The sequence below is a fragment of the Callorhinus ursinus genome, unplaced genomic scaffold, assembly GCF_003265705.2.
Source record: "Callorhinus ursinus isolate GAN/ISIS: 27379988/994484 unplaced genomic scaffold, GSC_fseal_2.0 scaffold12, whole genome shotgun sequence".
In the NCBI taxonomy this organism is placed as follows: Eukaryota; Metazoa; Chordata; class Mammalia; order Carnivora; family Otariidae; genus Callorhinus; species Callorhinus ursinus.
The window spans coordinates 19,821,375-19,843,590 of record NW_027397074.1 but is presented as its reverse complement, the minus strand read 5'-3'; the positions used below and the strand labels follow the sequence as shown (position 1 = coordinate 19,843,590).

The 22,216-nt window shown below is 37.1% G+C and overlaps 1 protein-coding gene across 7 annotated transcripts in view; it reads right to left on the bottom strand.

The window, feature by feature from the left end:
• ANKIB1 (ankyrin repeat and IBR domain containing 1) overlaps positions 1 to 22,216 on the bottom strand; it is a 145,126-nt gene that overhangs the window by 108,806 nt on the left and 14,104 nt on the right. Inside the window, exon 2 of one of the 7 annotated variants that reach the window (XM_073898804.1) lies at positions 4,772 to 4,881. The exons of the other annotated variants lie outside the window; for them this stretch is intronic. The gene's annotated coding sequence lies outside the window, so the exon portion shown is untranslated. The remainder of the gene's footprint in view (positions 1 to 4,771; positions 4,882 to 22,216) is intronic. 7 annotated transcript variants of the gene reach the window in all.

Sequence of the window (22,216 nt, the reverse complement as noted above, 5' to 3'; positions counted from 1 at the left end):
CACATTTTTTAAAAAGATTTAATTTAGAAAGAGAGTGGGAGGAAGGGCGAGAGGGAGAGAGAATCTCAAGCAGACTCCCTGCTGAGTGCAGAGCCCAACTCGGGGCTCAATACCACCACCCTTGGTACTCAATAAATTTTATCTCCCTTCCTCTATCAGGATCTGTAAGCCACTGATAAAGATTCAGTTGTTGCCTTTAAAGAACTCAATACTCATTCTTTTTAATAATGAAACTTAAGAAAAATGTCACCAACTCTATGTTCTATATCAGGAATAATATATAACTGGCAGTCTAGACTTTATCAGTTTTTAAACTTGCCAACAGACACCTGATAAATTTAAACTTGCCAACAGACACCTATGTTTTTTCAATTATCTTCTGAACCAAGGTTAATTCCATTTTCATTATATTTGTAGGTCAGTGCCAATATTAATAAAGGTTTCTTCTATGTAACTGCACTTACAAACACTAAGTGAAAGGGTTACAGAATTGAGTACAAAGCCAGGAAAGAGAATCTCACATTGGAAATTACTGCAAACATGCACACACACATACCCCTATCTTTGGCAGGAAGTAAGCAGTCTTAGTCTTAAAATGTTGTTAAAAATGAAGTCTGGTTTAAGAACTTTGGGTTTAGCTTGCCTAACTGCATATTAAGTCAAAGTCAAATGTGGCTTTACCCTCGGTGGCTTCCCAGAAGTTCATGAATACCTCCAGTTTACAGGAAAACTTATGAGTATTAGACAGTAGTGTTATGAAAATGATCTGAGCTGAGAAAAATCCTTTAACAAAGAAAGCAACTTCTCATTAATAGGCATTCCTGAATTAAAAATTCACTTTGGTGTTAACTACAGTATCTTCATACAGCAGCATTCAAAATACAATGGCTCTACAAACGCAAAAGTATTATCATGACAGTACTAAAAAACTCAATGTGGCAGTTTGGCTACCTGAGGTTTCTCAGCAACCAAGGAAAAGGAGATAATCCAACATATTCTGGCTGCTCTTAGATATCTTTTATGTCCATATAGCTTTCACTGTGGAAAAGGATGCTGCAGTCAGAAAAGGCAGAAATGAACATTGCTGCCAAGGGCAGCACCTGACTGCCTCTCTTTGCCAAACTAGCAAATGAATACTGAAAACAACATGAGGTCCACAAGCAGAAAATTGTCCAAACTTAGGATATAACCAGTCTATAAAACATTAGTCTTACTTCTCTATTCCTATTAAAACCATAATTATCTGTAATGATCACAGAACTCAGAACTCTCCACACAAGTAAATTTTTCAGATAGCTGAAATTTTTCTTAGGCAATATTCAGCTTTCATATACTTGACTTTCCAACTACTTAAAATGTTAATGTGTTATATTCTAACTTCCCCTTCACCACTACTTTTCATACTTTGAATTCAGAATTTCACATAGTGCTGAAAAATTAACATTTCAGTCTCTAATGCTATAGTGCTGTCAGCAAATAGCTTAATTTCTGCAACTTTGGCATCTCTGATTATTCAGCAGTGTGAGAGATAAAGGTTGCCTAAGAAATGTGAAAATTATAGATCCATCCCCATGAAAGTTGGCTCACTGATCTTCTGGGTGCTTTTGGCTATATTGGCTAAAAAAAGGGTGGGGACTGGGGGTGGGCATGGAAAGGGAAGAAGAGGAGTACATCCCAGGTAATACCTTTTTAAAAAAAATTAATTAAAAAATTTTAATTGAGGTATAGTTGACACACAATGTTATTTTAATTTCAGATATGTGACAGTGATTTGACAATTCTATACATTAAGCTTGCTCATTGTTAAGTGTAGTTACCTCTGTCACCATACAGGTTATTACCATATTAGTGACTGTAATTCCCTGTTGTGCTTTTTATTCCTATGACTTATTTGTTTTATAACTACAAGTTTGTACCTCTTAATACTCCACTTTTAATACTCCGCCTATCCTTCCCACCCTCTTTCCTGTGGCAACCACCACTTTATTCTCTGTATTTAAGATCTGTTTCTGTTTTTTGGTTTTTAGATTCCACATTACAAGTGAATTCATATTGTATTATCTTTCACTTAACATAATACCCTTTAGGTCCATCCATGTTGTTGCAAATGGCAAGATTTAATTCTTTTTTATGGCTGAGTAATATTTGTGTGTGTGTGTGTGTGTGTGTGTGTGTGTGTGAGAGAGAGAGAGAGAGAGAGAGAGAGAGAGAGATCACATCCTCTTTATCCATTTGTTTATCAATGGACACTTATGCTGTCTCTATATCTATTGCCTATTGTAAATAATGCTGCAATAAACATAGGGGTGCATGTATCTTTTTGAATTAGTGTTTTTGTTTTCTTTGGGTAAATACCCAGTAGTGCAATTACTGGATCATATGGTATCTCTATTTTTAATTTTTTGAGGAACCTACACACTGTTTTCCACAGTGGTTGCATTAATTTACATTCCCACCAGTGTATGAGGGTTCCTTTTTATCCACATCTTTGACAACACTAGTTATTTTTCTTTTTTTTTTTTTTGAGATATCTTTTTTGTTCTTTCCTGCAGGTTGGAGGATAAAGGGCCCAAAAATATTCCCAAAGGTGAGCTATGGATAGCCTAAAAATGTTAAAATTTGTAGCATTGTCTCCTACAAATGAGAGGAAAAAAGATTACATCAGCTCCCAGGACTGGAGCAAAGCTTTAGATAAACCTAGAGCGGAAAAATGGGGTAGGGGTAGTGGGCCGCTTTCCAAGAGTTTCTTTAACTTAGGGGCTGCTGCAGCAACCAAATCCTCTGGCATTCCCAGATATACCCCTAGCCCAACACACACACACACACACCCCCATAATGTTAACTATGTAAATGCTAAATTTCCTTCTAGGAATATTAAATAAATTAACAATGAGACAAAAGGTAAATTTTTACAAAATACCTTTGTATTTTGTGGGTATTATATCTGGATGTATGATAACACTGATGTATATGTTATATGCTTGTAATTTCACATACTCTAGAGAGATCATCCCAATTGGGAAAAGCTGCAAAAAAAAAAAAAATGGTAATGGAACAAAATTTCCTTGCTTTTTTGCTGCTGCTGAGCAGATCAAATTTAAACTCTTTGAATATTAGGAACAGACTAAATCTCCATAACTAATGATTTTGCCTATTGGAAGCTCTGCAGAAAAGAAGACAACATAAAAGGAGAAGAAATCTCTAGATGTAGGTACAATTTTGGAGTTTTAAAAGGCAGTTTTTACTTGCTAATAAGCTCTTATGATATGAAATTTCTGATCATTAGAGGCTGATGATTTTTCAGACTGATGTACGTATTTTTGAGTGGGTCAATTTGGACTCTAAGATTGATAAGATAAAAAGGCTAATAAGAAAGCCTTGCTTGGGACACCTGGGTGGCTCAGTCGTTAAGTGTCTGCCTTCGGCTCAGGTCATGATCCCAGAGTCCTGGGGATCAAGTCCGGCATCGGGCTCCCTGCTCAGCGGGGAGCCTGCTTCTCCCTCTCCCTCTGCCTGCCGCCCCCTCTGCTTGTGCTCTCTGTCAAATAAATAAAATCTTTAAAAAAAAAAAAAAGCCTTGCTTGTTGCTTGGATTTGGAACATAGCTGTTGGACCTTGTAGAGTCTTTCCTTTGCAAAAGACTAGCTACTAGCTTTTTTGGAATTCTAAATTTACAGGCCCTAGTTGCCTGAGCCTGACCCTAGTAAAACCTGAAGCTGTCTGATATGGGCTGTTTTAGCCTCAGCACCACCAAACTGAAAGCAAGCAGAGGCTCAATGAACAGAACTCAGACTCTGGGAGTGCTGTAGATTTAGGACACCCCACTGTGGGGCCCTAAACTATGAAAACATCAATGGATGCCAGCTGGATTGTCTGGGTCACATCCACATGCCCACAATAAACGTCTTATTCTCTGATGGGACCCATCTAAAATTAGGCTACTAATCGGCTCTATATTCCTGATGCAGAGAGGCTAATTGCATTCCTAACTTGTGATTCCTGCCAAAAGCTGCAAGCTGGAGGAGGGCACATCACAAGGAGTGTGACCCCACCACTCAGTACTGACAGAATGGATTCTGGACTTCCTCTGGGGGATGGCCCACTGCTGTTGACTCGTGTTCAGGCTTCCAAATTAGTTATAATTTACGAGGATGGACTAAGAGTCTGACTCTAATTCCATCACCTTTCTCCTGGTAGACACACCCCAAGGAGGCACTCTGATTATTAAACACAGCTGTCCAGAAAAAGGGACTGATCTTTTCTAGGCTGCTAACTAGTTAATTAGCCAGGACAAAAGAGAGGGAAAGCTATATTACCCCATTTTGAAAAATTCTGAAAAGTCAGGATTTAAATCCTGAACAATTCCTGAACATAATAGTATGTCTTTCTGGTCAAATTATATAAAAATGCTTTTCTATAAAAATGCTTTTGTCCTTGTAGCCAATCCTTGTGGATAAAAGACTGGGTGAGAATAGGAAATGACTGAAAAAAAATGTAAATTTAAGACTGTTAAATGAGACACACTGATTTTGTAACGAAAGAGACAAAACAAAAATCTGGCACCTAGGGAGGTTTGGGAAAGAGTATCACGATCTTTGTCTCTCGGAACGATACTTGGAGGTGTCCTCCTTTCTGGAGGAGCTGTGAGCATTCTCCATTCAAACTGACGGCTGAGCTATGATCACCCCCGACAACGCGGACAAGAAGGCAAAGGGTACCCTACTTCTCGTGCTTTCCACGGACAACACCTCTAGATGCGGTCCGTACTTACCAGGCAGGTAAACTGACGTCATGGTCAAGCAAATCTGTTTGGAACTGTCTGCCTTCAGGCAGTCCTGAGACCAAATAATGGACTGAATTAACTGGACTGGACAGGGAACCCTAGGGTGAAAGACCAGAGAGTAGGCGGTTACATTAGGGGCCCTGTACTGCCTAAAAATGTCCTGTTGGGACTATCCTAACAACCGTGAGTTCTTTGTTTCTAGGGGTATTACATATGGCCTCTAGAACTGCACTTCTTTGTGTGTATGCTGACTATTGAGGACATTGCTTCAGACCTAAAAGGCATTTAGGTCACTTCAACTTATCAGATTTGTGCTGTCTTAATTGATGCCTTGGGCTAGATAAAAAAGAAACTTAAATACAAAAACTTAAGGAGAAGCCACCTAGCTTTCAAGATAGACTTTTCTGGTTAAATTTACCAATTAGAGGTTCAGCCTAAATTCTGAACATCTTAAAAGCATAGGTATAAAGATGCCTTGGGGGGGCGCCTGCGTGGCTCAGGCGTTAAGCTTCTGCCTTCGGCTCAGGTCATGATCCCAGGGTCCTGGGATCGAATCCTGCATCAGGCTCCCTGCTCCTTCGGAGCCTGCTTCTCCCTCTGCCTCTCTCTGTCTCTCACGAATAAAGAAAATAAAGTCTTAAAAAAAAAAAAAAGATGCCTTGGCCAAGTGCCAAAGGGATGGACTATGTAGAAAAAGTTAACATAACAGGCTTGAGACCGCTATCTTAGAAAGGCCTGCTTGCAAAGAAGAGCCCTTGACAGGTGTCTTGAAACTTAGATTTAATGAGCTTTCACACCATCCCTTAACTGATAGGAGTGGTTCAGTGTACCTAAATTGTTTCTAAAAACACTATAGTATATGCTTAACACTTCCTTTTCCTCTGGGAGTCTGGAATTTTGGTATATGCTAGGCAGAAGGTACCAATGTGACCAGCCTTCAGGAAAAGCTTGGGCACTGAGTCTCTAGTGAACTCTCTTAGTAGACAACATTTCACACATGTCACAATTTGATCCTGGAGAAATTAGGTGCATCCTGTTTGACTCCATAAAGACAGGACTCTTGGAAGCTTGCCCCATGCATCTTTCCCTTTGCTGATTTTCCTTTGAATCTTTTTGCTATAATAAGTCTTAGCTGTGAGTACAACTTAGTCTTGTGAGTCCCCCTAGCAGATCACCAAACCTATATGCTGTCTTAGAGACCGGACACACTTATATTAAAAAAGCTTTTAAAATATTTCAACATTTGAAAATCAACTAATGTAATCCATCACAGAAAGAAACTAAAAAAAAAAAAAAAAAAAATCACAGATCATATCAATAGATGCAGAAAAAGCATGTGACAAAACCCAACACTCGTTCATGATAAAAATTCTATTTAATAAACTAGGAATAGAGGGGAACTATCTCAGCTTGATAAAGAACATCTACAACTAATATCATACCTAATGGTGTGATACTTGAAACTTTCCCACTAAGAACAGGTCCTTTTCAGTATCAAACTGGAGGTTCTAGCTAATGCAAATAAGACAAGATAAGGAAATCAACAGTATATAGATTGTGAAGAAAGAAAGAAAATTATCTTCGTTTACAGATGACAAGATCATTTATGCAGAAAATCAAAAAAATGGACAAAAAACTACTGGAACCAATAAACAATTATAGCAACGTTGCAGAATACAAAGTTAATATAAAAAAGTCAACTGCTGGGGTGCTGGGGGGCTCAGTAGATTGAGCATCCGACTCTTGATTTCAGCTGAGATCATGATCTCAGGGTCATGAGACTGAGCCCTGTATTGAGCTCCATGCTTAGCATGGAACCTGTTTTAAGATTCTCTCTCTCCCTCTCCCATGTGCGTGTATGCAATCTCTCTCTCTCAAAAAAAAAAAAAAAAGTCCATTAGTTTCCTATATACCAGCAATGAACAAGTAAAATTTAAAATAAAAAATACTATTTATAGAATCATTCAAAAATATGAAATATTTAGGTATAAATCTAACAAAATATAGACAAGATCCACATGAGGAAAACTACAAAACTCTGATGAATGAAATAAAAAAAAAATGAAAAACGATGAGACATTTCATATTCATGGATAGGAAGACTCAGTATTGTCAAGATGTCGGTTCTTCCCAACTTTACCTATAAGATTCAATTCAGTCCCAATCAAAATTCCAGCAAGTTACTCTGTGGATGTTGACAAAATGATTCTAAAGTTTCTATGGAGAGGCAAAAGACCAGAGTAGGCAACACAATACTGAAGGAGAGGAAAAGTTGGAAGACTGGTGCTACCCAACTTTAAAATTTACTATGAAGCTACAGTAATCAAAACAGTGTGGTACTGGGGTGCCTGGGTGGCTCAGTCGTTAAGCATCTGCCTTCAGCTCAGGTCATGGTCCCACATTGGGCTCCCTGCTCAGCTAGAAGCCTGCTTCTCCCTCTCCCTCTGCCCCTGCCCCTCGCCCCCCCGCTGCTTGTGATCTCTCACTCTGTCAAATAAATAAATAAAATCTTAAAAAAATAAAAAACAAAACAAAACTGTGGTATTGGTGAAAGAAGAGACAAATAGATCAGCAGAACAGAACTCCAAACAGACCCACGTAAGTATAGTCAAATGATCTTTGACAAACAAAGACAATACAATGGAGCAAAGACAGTCTCTTCAACAAACAGTGCTGCAACACAACTGGACATCCATATGCAAAAAAATGAATCTAGACAAAGACCTTACACACTTCACAAAAATTAACTCAAAATGGATCATTGACTTTACATGTAAAACTCAAAATTGTAAAACTCCCAGAAGTTAACACAGGAGAAAACCTAGATGAACTCAGGTATAGCAATTTTTTATTTTATATATATATATATTTATTTTTTTAAAGATTTTATTTATTTATTTGACAGAGACATAGTGAGAGAGGGAACACAAGCAGGGGACTGGTAGAGGGAGAAGCAGGCTTCCTGCTGAGCAGGGAGCCCGACGTGGGGCTCGATCCCAGGACCCTGGGATCATGACCTGAGCTGAAGGCAGATGCTTAATGACTGAGCCACCCAGGCGCCACTTATATTTATTTTTTAAAAAGATTTTATTTATTTATATGGGGGGGGGGAGAGAGAGAGAGAGAGAGAGAGAGCGAGCATGAGCAGGGGGAGGGGCAGAAGGAGAGGGAAAGGGAAAGGGAGAAGCAGACACCCCACTGAGCGCAGAGTTGGATGCTGGGCTAGATCCCAGGATGCTGAGATAATGATCTGAGCCAAAGTAAGACGCTTAACTGAGTGAGGTACCCAAGTGCCCCACAATGATGATATTTTGGATATGACTCCAAAGATACAATCTATAAAAGAAATAATGGATAAGCTAGACTTTATTAAAATAAAAACCTTCTTTTCTGTGAAAGACAAAGTCAAGAGAATGAGAAGACAGACTACAGACTAAGAGAAAATATTTGCAAAAGACATATCTAATAAAGGACTGTTGTCCAGAACATACAAAGAACTCTTAAAACTCAACAAAAAAAATTTCTGATTTAAAAAAATAGGCTAAAGATCTTAAGAGCCACCTCACCAAAAAAGATATATAGATGGCAAATAAGTACATTAGAAGATAACCCAAATCATATGTCATGAGAGAAATGCAAATTAAAATAACTCTAATTACCACTATGTATCTATTAGAATGGCCAAAATCTGGAACACTAACAATACCAAATGCTGGCAAGGATATGCAACAACACGAATTTCATTCATTGCTGGTAGGAATGCAAAATAATACAGTCATTCTGCAAGACAGTTTGGTAGCTTCTTACAAAACTAAACATACACTTACGATACGATCTGGTAATCACAATCCTTGGTGTCTACCCCAAGGATCTGAAAACTTATGCCCACACAAAAACCTGTACACAGATATTTATAGCAGCTTTACTCATAATTGCCAAAACCTAGGAGCAAACAAGATGCCCTTCAACAGATGAATATGGATAAACTGTGGTATTCCAGTCAATGGAATATTATTCAGCACTAAAAAGAAATGATCTATTAAGCCATGAAAACACATGCAGGAACCTTAAGTGCACATTACTAAGTGAAAGAGCCAATCTGAAAAGGCTACAGACTGTACAATTTTAACTATATAACATTCCGGAAAATGCAAACCTACAAAGATGAGTGGTTGCTAGGGGTTGACGGCAAGAGAGGGATGAATAGGTGGACCACAGAGGATTTTTAAGGCACTGAAAATACTCTGCATATAATAATGATGGGTACATATCATTATACATTTATCCAAATCCATAAAATGCACAACACCAAGGGTAAACCCTAAGGTAACTATGGACACTGAGTGATTATTATATTTTAATGTAGATTCATGAACTGTAACAAATACACCACTTTGGTAAGTAATGCTGATAATAGGGAAAGCCTTACAGGTTGGTGGAGGAGGCCAGAAACTATATGCGAAGTCTCTGTATCTTCCTTTCAATTTTGCTGTGAACCGAAAAAGCTCTAAGAAAATTAAATCTTAAAAAAAAATCCACTTGAATCCTAATCTTTATGTTAATCTCTCTGCATGTGTTTCCTTGACCATATAATGGGCATGAGTTGTTTTGAGAAATAAAACTGTAAGTACTTAGCACAGTGTCTAATATAGAAGGCATTTAATAAATACATACTCCCCATGCCTGCTTTTTTTCCCAGAAAACTTTTCTGCTTATTGGTTCCTAACTTTAGGACAGTTGAAAGAGCTCAAAATCTGATCACTAGACAAATGATGAATGACTGTCCAAACCCAAGCTGTGCAACAATTTCCAATTAGTGTCTGATAATTACCTTCTTTCAATTCACTTTAAATAGTCCTAGAAACTAAAGTTACTTAATCTAAACTGAATACACATGTGCATTAAAATAAGGTAAACAAAACAGACACAAAAAAAATATATGCCAGGCATACACCAAAATTTAAAACAGGAGAAATCTGTTTAGGTCTTTTACATCCACTAAGTTAAGGAATCTGAGTAACATCAAATGAGATTTCTATAATATAGAGGGAACTCATAGAACTATCAATCCAATCCCATGTTTGCTACCGGTATGTTTATGTGATATAGTTTCTATACTCAAGAGATATTTTACTTCACTTGAAAATGTTTGATTAAAATTAGTTAATTTTAAAGAAAAGTGCACATACTTACACAAAAAGAACAACCAACATGCTTAATGTATATTGAGTATTGTCAAAAAGGCTGGTCCCCATTTGTCAAGATAATCTCATTTCAATATAGTGTGTTCTGCCTACTAGAACTTCAAGACTAAAGTAAATTATTTTTATGCAAACTAATGTTCTCTCATGTTTTCCTATTAAGAGATGAACTTCAAGCAGAAGGTCATAATTCTTACAATTTATATGACATTAATTTAAGAAAGTTCTAGGAAAAACAAAAAAGATCAGAAATGATAACACTGAAAAATACTTGAGTATGGTACCTAAAATCTATGACTTTAAACAGTTTATGCTAAATATACATCACTAAGCAACAAAATTATGCTGTCAAAGGATTTTTCTAACTTCTTTTTTTAAAAGATTTTTATTTATTTATCTTTTTATTTGAAAGAGAGTGTGCGAGTGGAGGGGGAGGGGCAGAAGGAGAGAGAGACAGAGTCTTAAGCACACTCTTTGCTGCACTTGGAGCCCAATGTGGGGCTGGATCTCATGACCCTGAGATCACAACCTGAGTTGAAACCAAGAGTCAGACGCTTAATGGACCGCACCACCCAGGCACCCCGAATTTTTCTAACTTCTGAAATCGTGTGTGTGTGAATGTTAAAAATGGAATCAAATTTCCATTTTGGGAGTTTTAAATTATGGTAAAATTTAATTTTTTTTTAAAGGAGGCTCCATGCCCAGCATGGAGCCCAACACAGGGCTTGAACTTCTGACCCTGAGATCAAGACTCGAGCTGAAATCAAGAGTCAGATGCTTAACTGACAGCTGCCCAGGTGCCCCAAATTATGGTAAAATTTCAGATAAACATCCAGTATCTGTATACTGGAAGGTTATTAGTATTACCTACTACACAGAACAATACTAAGAGAAATAGAACAAAAGAAGGGACACAGCCAATTTCCTTCTAATGTCATAGTCTTTTTATTCACAATAAGGTATTTGAAGATCATCATCAAGGAGAAGGATGAGTGACTGGTTAACCTCTGATGTCATGATCCTACTTTAATAGTCTAGTACAAAAGAAACACAGGGAGTAGAAATGCCTGGTTCTTTACTTGACAACTGGGACAAACAAAAACATCATTGTGTTTCTATTTCCAAAACGTAACAACTCGGTAACAAAAAGCTAAACAATCCAATTAAAAAATATGGGCAGAGGAACTAAATAGACATTTCTCCAAAGAGGACATCAAAATGGTCAACAGACACATGAAAGATGCTCAAACATCACTAATCATCAGGGAAATACAAATCGAAACCACGAGATATCACCCCACACCTTTTAGAATGGCTACCGTCAAGAAGACAAAAGACAATAGGTGCTGGTGAGGATGTGGTGAAAAGGGAACCCTTATACTAGCTGGTGGGAATGTGAACTGGTTCAACCACTATGGAAAACAATATGGAGAGTCCTCAAAAAATTAAAAATAGATCTATAGAACTATATAATCCAGCAATTCCACTAATGGGTACATACCCAAAGAAAATGGAAAATAGGATTTTTATAAGGTATATGCACTTCCATTTTACCACAGCATTATTCACAATAGCCAAGATATGGAAACAACCCAAATGCCCATCAACGGAAAAATGTATAAAAAAGATGTGTTACATATACATAATGGAATATTACTCAGCCATGAGAAAAGATATCCTCCCATATGCAACACCATGGATGGATCTTGAGCACATTATCCTAAGAGAGAGAAGTCAGACAGAAAAAAACAAGTACTGTATGATATCACTTATACATGGAATCCCAAAAAAAGGACCTATTAAAAAAAGTGTGTAAAATAGTGGCTATAGGGGTGGGGGATAAGAGTTATGGTACTTAAGGGTACAAACCTGTAATGAGGAATCTATAAGCCATAGAGATCTAAGGCACAATATAATGAATACAGACAATAATAATTATACTGTAGTTATATGATAAACATCACTATATTGGCGATCATATTACAATATATAAATGTATCAAAGTAACATGCTGCTGGGGCACCTGGGTGGCTCAGTTGGTTAAGTGTCTGCCAACTCTTGGTTTCAGCTCAGGTCACGATCTCAGAATCGGGGGATTGATCCTGCATCAGGCTCCACATTCAACATGGAGTCTGCTTGTCCCTCTCTCTCTGCCCCTCCCCCTGCTCTCCTCTCTCAAATAAATAACTAAAATCTTAAAAATAAAAAGATGCTGTATACCTTAAACATATACAATGTTAACATGTTAAATTAATTAATTAGTGCCATGAGGAGAGGGAGAAAAAGAAATGTACCAAACAGAGTTGATTTGGTAAATATGATGGTCACATTTTTTCACCTTGACACAATCTTAGTAATTTACTTCCTACAAAATAAAAATCGCAAATATTAAACTTCAAAAGAAAAAACAAAAACAAATTGCAGCAGCAAGCAACTAGAAAAGAAGAATTTTAAATTCTATTTACATTTAATGTATAAAATATATTTAAGAACAAATTTAACACAAGATGTGAAAGACTTCTGTGCTGAAACAAGTATTGGTGGGATTAAAGCCCTAAAAATATGGAGAGAGAAACCATGTTCATAGATTGGAAGACTGGATATAGAAGTGCAAAATCCCAGAATATTCTAAGCAATCTTGAAAAATCAAACAGATCAGAAAATTTATCACCTGATTTCAAGACTTACTTTAGATGGTGTGGTACTGGCATAAGGTTCAACAAATAGATTAACGTAAAAAGAATAAAGTGCTAGGAAATCAACTTACACTTAAATAGCACTACGACTTTCAACAAAGGTGCCAAGGCAATCCAATCAGAGAAAGTTAAGTCCTCTCATCAAATGACACTGGAATGAATGGGTAGCCATAAGGAAAAAACTGAACCTTGACTTTTACCTCAGAACATATGCAAACTTAATTCAAGACTAGATCCCAGACCTCAGCGTAAAAGCTAACCTCACAAGTTTAGTATCCGGAATGTATAAAGAACTTTTAAATACTGGTAAGAACAAAAATGCAAAAGGATACACTGATAGTTGTATTATTGTCCCCAACTATTCACAGCCCTCCCTATTGAAAGATTATACTTCCCTGCCCATTTACACCACTTTTGGGCATTTATTTTGCAACGAAATGTATGTAGAAATGAAGCATGACATTTCCGAACCAAAGTTTTAAGAGCCATCTTGTGGTTCGACCATTGCTCTTTTTCTCATTGTCACAAGACCCAGGCAGCAACTTCTTTAGCTTGGGTCCCAGAATGAAGACGTGGGAGCATATCTGAAGCAGATCTGCAGCTGACATGTTTAAGTGAATGAAAAAAGAAATGTTTCTTGTTATAAGTCACTTAAACTTTGTGGTCATTTGTTGCTATGGAATAATTTAGTCTAAGTTAACTATTACAGGAACTAACAAGCAATTGACAGAGGAGTGAACCCCAAAAACCTATAAATGTGGCTTAAATAGATAAGCGTTTATTCTTAATAGTGTAACTGTAAATCCAGAAGGAGATAACCCAGAGTTCTTATATAAGCTACACATGTCATCAATGCCCTGAGTGCTCCCCTCCCATTTTTATACTGTCATTCTCAGCATGCTGTTTTCACCCATGTGGTCATAAAATGGCTGCTACAGCTCCAGACTGCAAGCTTGGCGTGCTGCATTAGTCAGAATTAGGTCACACAACTACCTCTAACTGCAAGAAGAGCTAGGGAATAGAGTTTTGACCTTTTAACATTTCCTTAATTGACAGAGGAAGAAAGAAAAGATTAAAAAATAAAGACTGTCAGCATATACACAGTATCTGTCACAGAGGCCATTCTAGTTATTAGATTAGTAGAAGAGTCTGGAAACACAAGCTGAAATGCTTAAACATTACTGGTGGGAAGTACAATTTGGAAAATGATTTTATAATTTTGTAATATTTTTTCATGTTGAGGATGAACATATTGTAGGCCTAGGAATTCTATTTCTATCTTTAGTCATTTGTATAGGACCACAATTTACTTTTATATTTAAATGAGGTACAACAGGGCCAACTTATTTTTTTTAAAAAGCTAAAAATGTCACAGTATATTTATGTAGTAAGGGTAGTTCGGTGAAACTTTTGTTTCAAATAAATAAATACATACACATACAAACGTATGAAGCATGTGTGTGCGTGTGTGTGTGTGTGTGTGTGTGTATACCCAGGTTATCATATATAAAATTACTTCTTCCTGTGGGTTATGGTTAGAAAACATTTAACATATTGTCCTAGGATAAGCCCTGGAAGGTACACAAAGAGACTTGTACATTGATGCTTATTTTGGCATTATTTATAGTAGCAAGGCTTGGCAACAAGCAGGTTGCACTGTAGCATGAATATGGCTGGGCTATTTCACTGTGGACCTTAAGTACAGAATGTTTAGGTCTATTCTTCCAGGCTCAATGGAGGAAGGAAGCTGGGGGAGGTCTTACCATTAGTATGTATAATTCCACCTAATGCCATTTCCAGAATGGTGCATCACCCTCTGCTGCCTGTCCCTGTGCTTCTGGCAAACTTTGTGTAGATGATGTATCTCCTGTGTTCTTCCAGAACAGAAATGGAGCAATAGCTGCACAGAATGGACAGAGGATCTGTATGGTTCTTACTCTTCATAAGATTTTTAAATCTCTGCTGTTGTTTCAGCCATATCCCTTCTTCTTTCAGAGCTACCCGTGCATCCAATTCCTGTGCTTTTTTGGTGTGCTGTAACTCAATCAGCTTACCTTTTCTTTTCTTTTCTTTTCTTTATTTTTTAAAGATTTTATTTATTTATTTGACAGAAAGAGACACAGTGAGAGAGGGAGCACAAGCAGGGGGGAGAGGGAGAGGGAGAAGCAGGCTTCCCGCCGAGCAGGGAGCCCAATGCGGGGCTCCCTCCCAGGACCCTGGGATCATGACCTGAGCCGAAGGCACATGCTTAACGACTGAGCCACCCAGGCGCCCCTTGCCCTTTTTTCTTTCACAACTGTAGAATTAGATTTGACCTCTGCTTTATCAGTTTAGTTTTGCTAAATCAGTTGCCTTTTGTGTAACTGCTCTCCAGCTTTTAAAACATTTTGAAGTCTTTCATCTGCTACTGTCTCCTTTCTTGTTCTTTTTGATACAAAATTTACCATTTTAACTATTTGTAGGTGTACTGTTCAGTGGCATTAAGTACATTCACATTGCTGTGTAACCAACACCATCTCCAGAATTTTTTCATTTTCCCAAGATCAAAGTATGTCCCCCTTAAACTCCCCAGTTTCCACCATCCTATTTTCTGTTTCTATAAAGTTGTGTGGTTCTTTTTTAAATTCATTTTTCCAAAATGGAGATCTATGTCCTTAATTCAGTTCTAGGACAAATTGTTTGATCATCTCTGTCTCTCCATTTCTATTCTCCCTTTCTAGAACTCCTATTGTTTGGATAATGGATTTCTTAGTTATATCTTCTAATTTTCTAATCTCTCTCTCCTCCTTTACCTCTGCTTTTTTGTCCTACTTTGAGGGAGATTTCCTTAACTTTATCTTTCAGCTATTTTATGGAATTAAGTTATCATGTTTTAAATCCCATAGTTCGTTCTTGTCATTTGGTTGTTCCTTTTCCTATAGTATTCTATTAGTATTCTACTTTTGGATCATGGATGTAACATTTCATCTCTATGAAGATTATTAGTCTTTTTAAAAACTTTTGTAGACTCGACAGAATTAGAGATGTCAATTCTCCACAAACTGACCTACAGCGTTAATGCAGGAATTATCCTAGCAGGATCCTAGCAGGAATTTTTATGGATTTAAACAAGCTAATCCTAAAATTTATATGGAAAAGCAAGGGGACTATAATAATTAAAAACAGTTCTTAAAGAACAAAGCTGTAGGAAAAATACTAATTTAAGACTTACTCCTAACACTATAATAATTAAGACAGTGTGCTACTGGCAAAGAGAAAAAACGATTCATGGAACAGAAAACAAAAGTCCAGAATTGACTCATACAAATATGGTCAATTCATTTTTGACAAGGGTGCAAAAGCAATTCAACAGAGAAAAGAGAGATTTTTATTTAAATAGCGGTGTTCAAACAACTAGATATCCACATACAAAGAAAGGAAGAAAGAAAGAAAAGAAAAGGAAAAGAACAGAACCATAACCTAAGGTGCAAGGACAACTTACACAAAATTAACTAAAAATGGTTCACAGATCTAAAAGTAAAAATAAAAACTATAAAACTTTAAGAAGAAAACACAGGAGAAAACCTTCATGAACTGAAATTTAGAGTTCTTTACAGACACCAAAAGCATAATCTATAAAAGAAAAAAAGTGATAGTTTATGCAAAAGACAGTTCTTAAGAGACTGAAAAGACAAACTACAGAATGAGAGAAAATATTCACAAATCACCTACCCAACAAATGAAATGCTACAAAGTGGATGAATCTCAAAGGCATTATGCTGAGTTTAAGAAGCCAGGTTCAAACGGTTACATACAATATGATTCCATATATACAACATTCTCAAAAAAGACAAAACTACAGTGAGGAACAGATCAGTGATTGCCAGGGGCTAGGGGTGGGAGAGGGTAAGACTATAAAGGGACAGGACAAAGAAGTTTTTTGGGGGTGACAGAACACCTCTGCATCCTGATTATGATGGTGGTCACACCAATCTATGTATGTGTTAACATGTTAGACTGTATACCCACAAAAGTCAATATTACTATATGATAATTTAAAAATTAAATTTAGAAGATTTCTTCTGTTCTCTGAATTATGGAAAAGTCATCTGGACTCCCCTACCTCTATTATGTGGTACACACGTACCTCAAATGTCTTTTTGGCTCACTCTTCACAGTTAAGAATGGAAACTGTAGTTAGGCAAGAAAGATAGTGAAATGCTTTCAGTTGTGGCAAAGGAAAAGGATACGATGCTGATGTAACCAATATATTTTGGGTGATGATGGCTAACACCTTGGAAAGTTATCAGTGAACCTAGATGCCTTAGGTTTATGCAGAATAAAGTCAGAAAAATCCTTGTCCATACTAGGGCTACAGGATCCCACCAAATAAAATGTTAATAGGAAAAAAGGATTTCCAAAAAATTCACATATTTACCCATTCTTTACAAGTTTAGATGCTGTTACTGAGCAATCACTATGTGTCAAGCAAAGCACAAGATAATACAAAGATACTTTTCTATGTGGTTAGTTCTACTTCCTTTCTCTTACTTATGGAGTAAATCACAATACAAAAACATTTGTTTTTCTATCTGGTTCTACTTCCTTTTTCTAAATGAAAGATCATTTCAGAATCATACACATACCTGGTGAAAGCCAAACTCTTCTACTGCTAAATAACTATAGCCCTCAACTTAAGGAAACTGGCTTAGAATCTGGGGACATTTTATTGTTTTCCTGTCCCCCAGTGCTATCCCACTGATTCAATCTTAAAAACATGCTATTATGAAAGAGATTTCAGAAGAAAGTTAAACTGTCTTACAGGTAATGGTATTGTAAGTATTTCAACTGTAAGATGAAAGATAACAATTTCCAATGTTCTTTGTGCTTAAAGTCAAACATTAAGTCTGGCAAACCCTGTGTGGTTCATTGCCATGTGTGCAAACGTATCTTCTTGCGATGAGTACTTTATACTTTAGAGTAATGTCCTTCCCCAAATACCCTACTACAAGCTGGTCTAATAATGAAGGGTATTTTTTCCTTAAATCCTTTGAACAAACAAACAACAAAAACCTAATGTAAGATAAAGAAGGAAGAGATGCAAGCTGAGCGGAAACACCCACACTCCATTGTGGTGGTTTTGCTATTAAGTCAAAAGTCACTGACTAACAGTGAAGACAAATTCTAAAACAAGATTAAAGCTTTTTACAGTAGAATTGTTTCAGTTCTTAATTCACTGGGTTTACTAAGAGACTATTATAATCCTTTTTAAAAAAAATTTTATTGTTATGTTAATCACCATACATTACATCCTTAGTTTTTGATGTAGTGTTCCATGATTCATTGTTTGTGCATAACACCCAGTGCTCCATGCAGAATGTGCCCTCTTTAATACCCATCACCAGGCTAACCCATCCCCCCACCCCTATAACACTCCTTTAAAGATCAAGGGTCTATGAATACTTTTCTGCATTAAATTCCAATATATTTTCTTTCCCCAGTTGTTCATCCTTCCCTGGTAAGAGCAATACAATTTTTCTAGAGAAACCTTTCCCTTCCATCACAGTCAAGACATGGTTTAGATGGGGCTGACTCCACCAGGGAGCAGAGGGTCATAAGGAGCAAATCCGGCTAATGAGTTTTCTATTCACCTAACCACAGCCATTGTTCATGTCATCCAAACTGGATCACTGACTTAAATCTAGGACTTCTTTTGGAGGGACCAAGAAAGAAGTGCTTCCTTCTGAACAAAAGACAGACATGTGTGTTTCCCCCATTACCACTGACCTAGAGATACCTGGACTAAGGATGGACATCTGATCCAAAATGAATCTTTTAGGCAAGCTAGTTGCCTATTACAAGGCTTGGTTCAAGAGTTTTATACCCAAAGAGGGGACTCTATACTGAATAGTGACTAACTTAACCAATCAAATTCTCTCTCACAGAATTTGAAGGTATGAGAGAGAAAGAACTGAATGAATTGGGCTTTGGGCTTTCATACTTTATTACTTCTCTTGAAACCTCCACAACCCTTCCCACCTACACCTACCATCTCAACACCCTTACTTCATGAACAAAGCAGAACAGAGATGGAACTCCTTCATCTTCTCAGTCAAGCTTATAAACCAACTTGCATTTGCATTCATTTTTCTCTTCTTAGCATGAGAGTGCATCCCTTTCAAAGCAGAGACAAATACGCTATGGATCCCTTCCTTTGCAAAAATGTTTCTTTCCCCTTTAGAAACTATGTTCTTTCATTTACTTATCCTATTCCTATGCCATCAGTTCCCCAGAATCTAGAAAATCATGTAGGCCTAGATCACCTTTCAACAAGCAAACATGTTCTGTTATTTTCCATCATTAAAAAATCTCCTCCTTTAAAGAATGGTCTTCTCAATAAAGGCTTGGCCAATTGTATACGCAAGGGAAAAAAAAAAGGATCTTGAACTCTACCTAAAACCTCACACAAAAGTCAAATTCCATATGAATTGCAGATCTAAATGTAAAATTGCCAGTTAAACAATAATGCTTTCAGAAGAAAATATGGGGGAACATCTTCATAACTGCAGGGTAAATAAAGGTATATTAAACAAGACATTAACATTAATTTACTTCCTGCCTATAACGTCACTGTCTTTTCCTCCATAACTGTTTCAAATCTCTTTATTTTTCAAAGATATAACACATAATTAGGTATCCCCACTGCCACAAGTCTTTCCCTCCCTCTTTCTTCCAGGAAAAACCAATTCGAAGTTGTTGGGTTTTTTTAAAGATTTTATTTATTTGACAGAGAGAGACACAGCAAGAGAAAGAACACAAGCAGGGGGAGTGGGAGAGGGAGAAGCAGGCTTCCCGCGGAGCAGGGAGCGTGATGTGGGGCTCAATCCCAGGACCCTGGGATCATGACCTGAGCTGAAGGCAGAGGCATAACAACTGAGCCACCCAGGCGCCCCTGAAGTTGGTTTTTTAAAACTGTGGAATAATCTAGTTATTTATCAGAACAGAAAAATAAATGGTGGTTAATAATATAACAGAAAACCATGTAGTAGCTAGAACATACAGTAAAATCTGTATGATCATTGTCTAAAGGAATTTTTCTTTTAATCAGTCAAAAATGTAAATTTGTGGTTTAAGTACAGTTTCATACTTCTTTGCATTTCCCATAGATAAGAGTATTCATATTTTCTAAATCCAAAATTAAGACACTTGAGGAGAAAAATACAGAGCCTGAAATGTAATACTTGAAATCATACTTATCCTGGATTTTCTGAAGTTGTTTAATATACCATAAGCAACAGTGTAACTCTGAACATCACAGTAAGCAAATTCTATTCATCCATCCATCCATCCATCCATCCATTTTGCTGACAATAATAGCTATCAGCTAGACTCAATTCACCATACTTAGGTGTTTCAGCAGTCTTTTACACTAACTTCTAAACAAAAGTACAAAACTTGAGAAAGGTTTTGAGAGTATACTTTCCCCCCATTCCTAATGATTTCCTCCATTTGCAAGGTGCCCAACTGGCCCCTTATCTACCTCAGGGACTTTAGAAAATCTGGAGAGAGAAAAAACTGGGTATGTTCACTGTTTTGACCTCTCACCTGGTTCAGAACTCAGGCAAGGAAAAGAGAGCCTCCCAAACTCAACAAAATACCAAACTTTTTTTTTTTCCCAACTAGGCTCCACGCCCAGTGCAGAGCCAACGTTGGGGCGTGAACTCACAACCCTGAGATTAAGACCTAAGCTGAGATGAGGAGTCAGAGGCTTAACCAACTGAGCCACACAGACAACCCCCACCAAGTTTCTTAAAACATCTTTTAAGGAAGGTGAAGAACCTAAGCTTTATCCCTTTTAACAAAGTAACACTGATTCTCATGAAAATGAAACTTCCAAAACTGACTGCAAAACTGAAGTATATAAATATTAAAACTATAAAAACAAAATGCTAATCAATTTTGCTCTTCTTTGAAGAAATGCAACTTACAAACTATAGAAATGATCCCTGAAAGTACAGTCTTGAAGAAATGCAACTTACAGGGCTCCTGGGTGGCTCAGTGGGTGAAGCGTCTGCCTTCGGCTCAGGTCATGATCCCAGGATCCTGGGATCGAGCCCTGCATTGGGCTCCCTGCTCAGTGGAGAGTCTGCTTCTCCCTCTGCCTCTCCCCCACCTCCCGGCTTGTGCTCTCTCTCTCTGTCTCACTCACTCTGTCTCTGATAAATAAATAAAATCTTAAAAAAAAGGAAACGCAACTTAACAGATTTACTGTATAGTTAAATTTCAGATAATGTTATTAATGGAAATATTTAACAACTGCTTAAATAACACATGTGCAGAAGCAGGCTGGGAAAAAAAAAAGCCAGAAGGCTATAACTATAAGATCTCATGGAAGGGGCGCCTGGGTGGCTCAGTTGGTTAAGCCGCTGCCTTCAGCTCGGGCCATGATCCCAGGGTCCTGGGATCGAGCCCCACGTCGGGCCCCCTGCTCATGCAGGAAGCCTGCTTCTCCCTCTGCCTGCCGCTCCCCCTGCTCGTGCTCTCTCCCTCTCTCTCTCTCTCTCTCTGGATCTCGCTCTCTCTGTGTGTCAAATAAATAAATAAAATCTTTTAAAAAAAAAAAAAGATCTCATGGAAAAAAACTTGTCCTGTGGTTTATGTACCTTGTGTCATTTAAGCTGCATAACAATTCCACCTACATTTTACAGTAAAGAAACACAGGGTTTGAGAGTTAAATTATTTTGGAGAGGCCTTCTGGTATATTTAGAAAACTGTAAAAACTTCAGTTTGAATCCTGCTAAAACATTTACTAGCTTATAAGCTATTCGAAAGTTTTGAGACTTTTTCCTAATATGTAAACGTAGATAATTAAGCTTCCATTGCTGGACTATTAAAAAATATGATGACAAAAATACATAAAATATATTCCAATATTTGCTAAATAGTAGGCACTCAATATAATGTAGTCATCATCGTTATTACTAACTTGCCTAGGATCATAGCTATATCTAGTTCTAAAAACTTCTTTCCTTCTTTAAAAATACTTAAGATTATACAGAGAGTATAAAATTGGAAAGTATAGAAAATAGAAAAGTATAAAGAATAAAATAAAAAAATCACTATAATCCTCAAACCCATGGGCATGTTTTTTATATGTATAGAGCCTTCTTTTAAGTGAAGAACTGGATCATGGCATATAATAAAATTGGAACTTTTTTCTTTTGTATTTAGGTTTTATCATAAGCATTTTTCATTTGATTAAATATCCCTTGAACACATAATTTTAATAATATCAAAATCTGACATAATATTTTAGTCCATTCTCCATTGCTTTACATTAAATTGGTTCTAATGTATCCACTATTATGGATAAACTTATGTGTATCTTTGAACCTATGCTTTTTTCCCCCCAGGGATGTCTTAAGCTATGTAGCAATATCTGTGTTCTCAGCAAAGCCCCAACTACTACATGTTGACATTCAAGTATTGGTTTGCATCTGAAAGAATTCATTTACACTTTATGTATTTTTAGCTACTGATAGTGAATCTTAGCATTA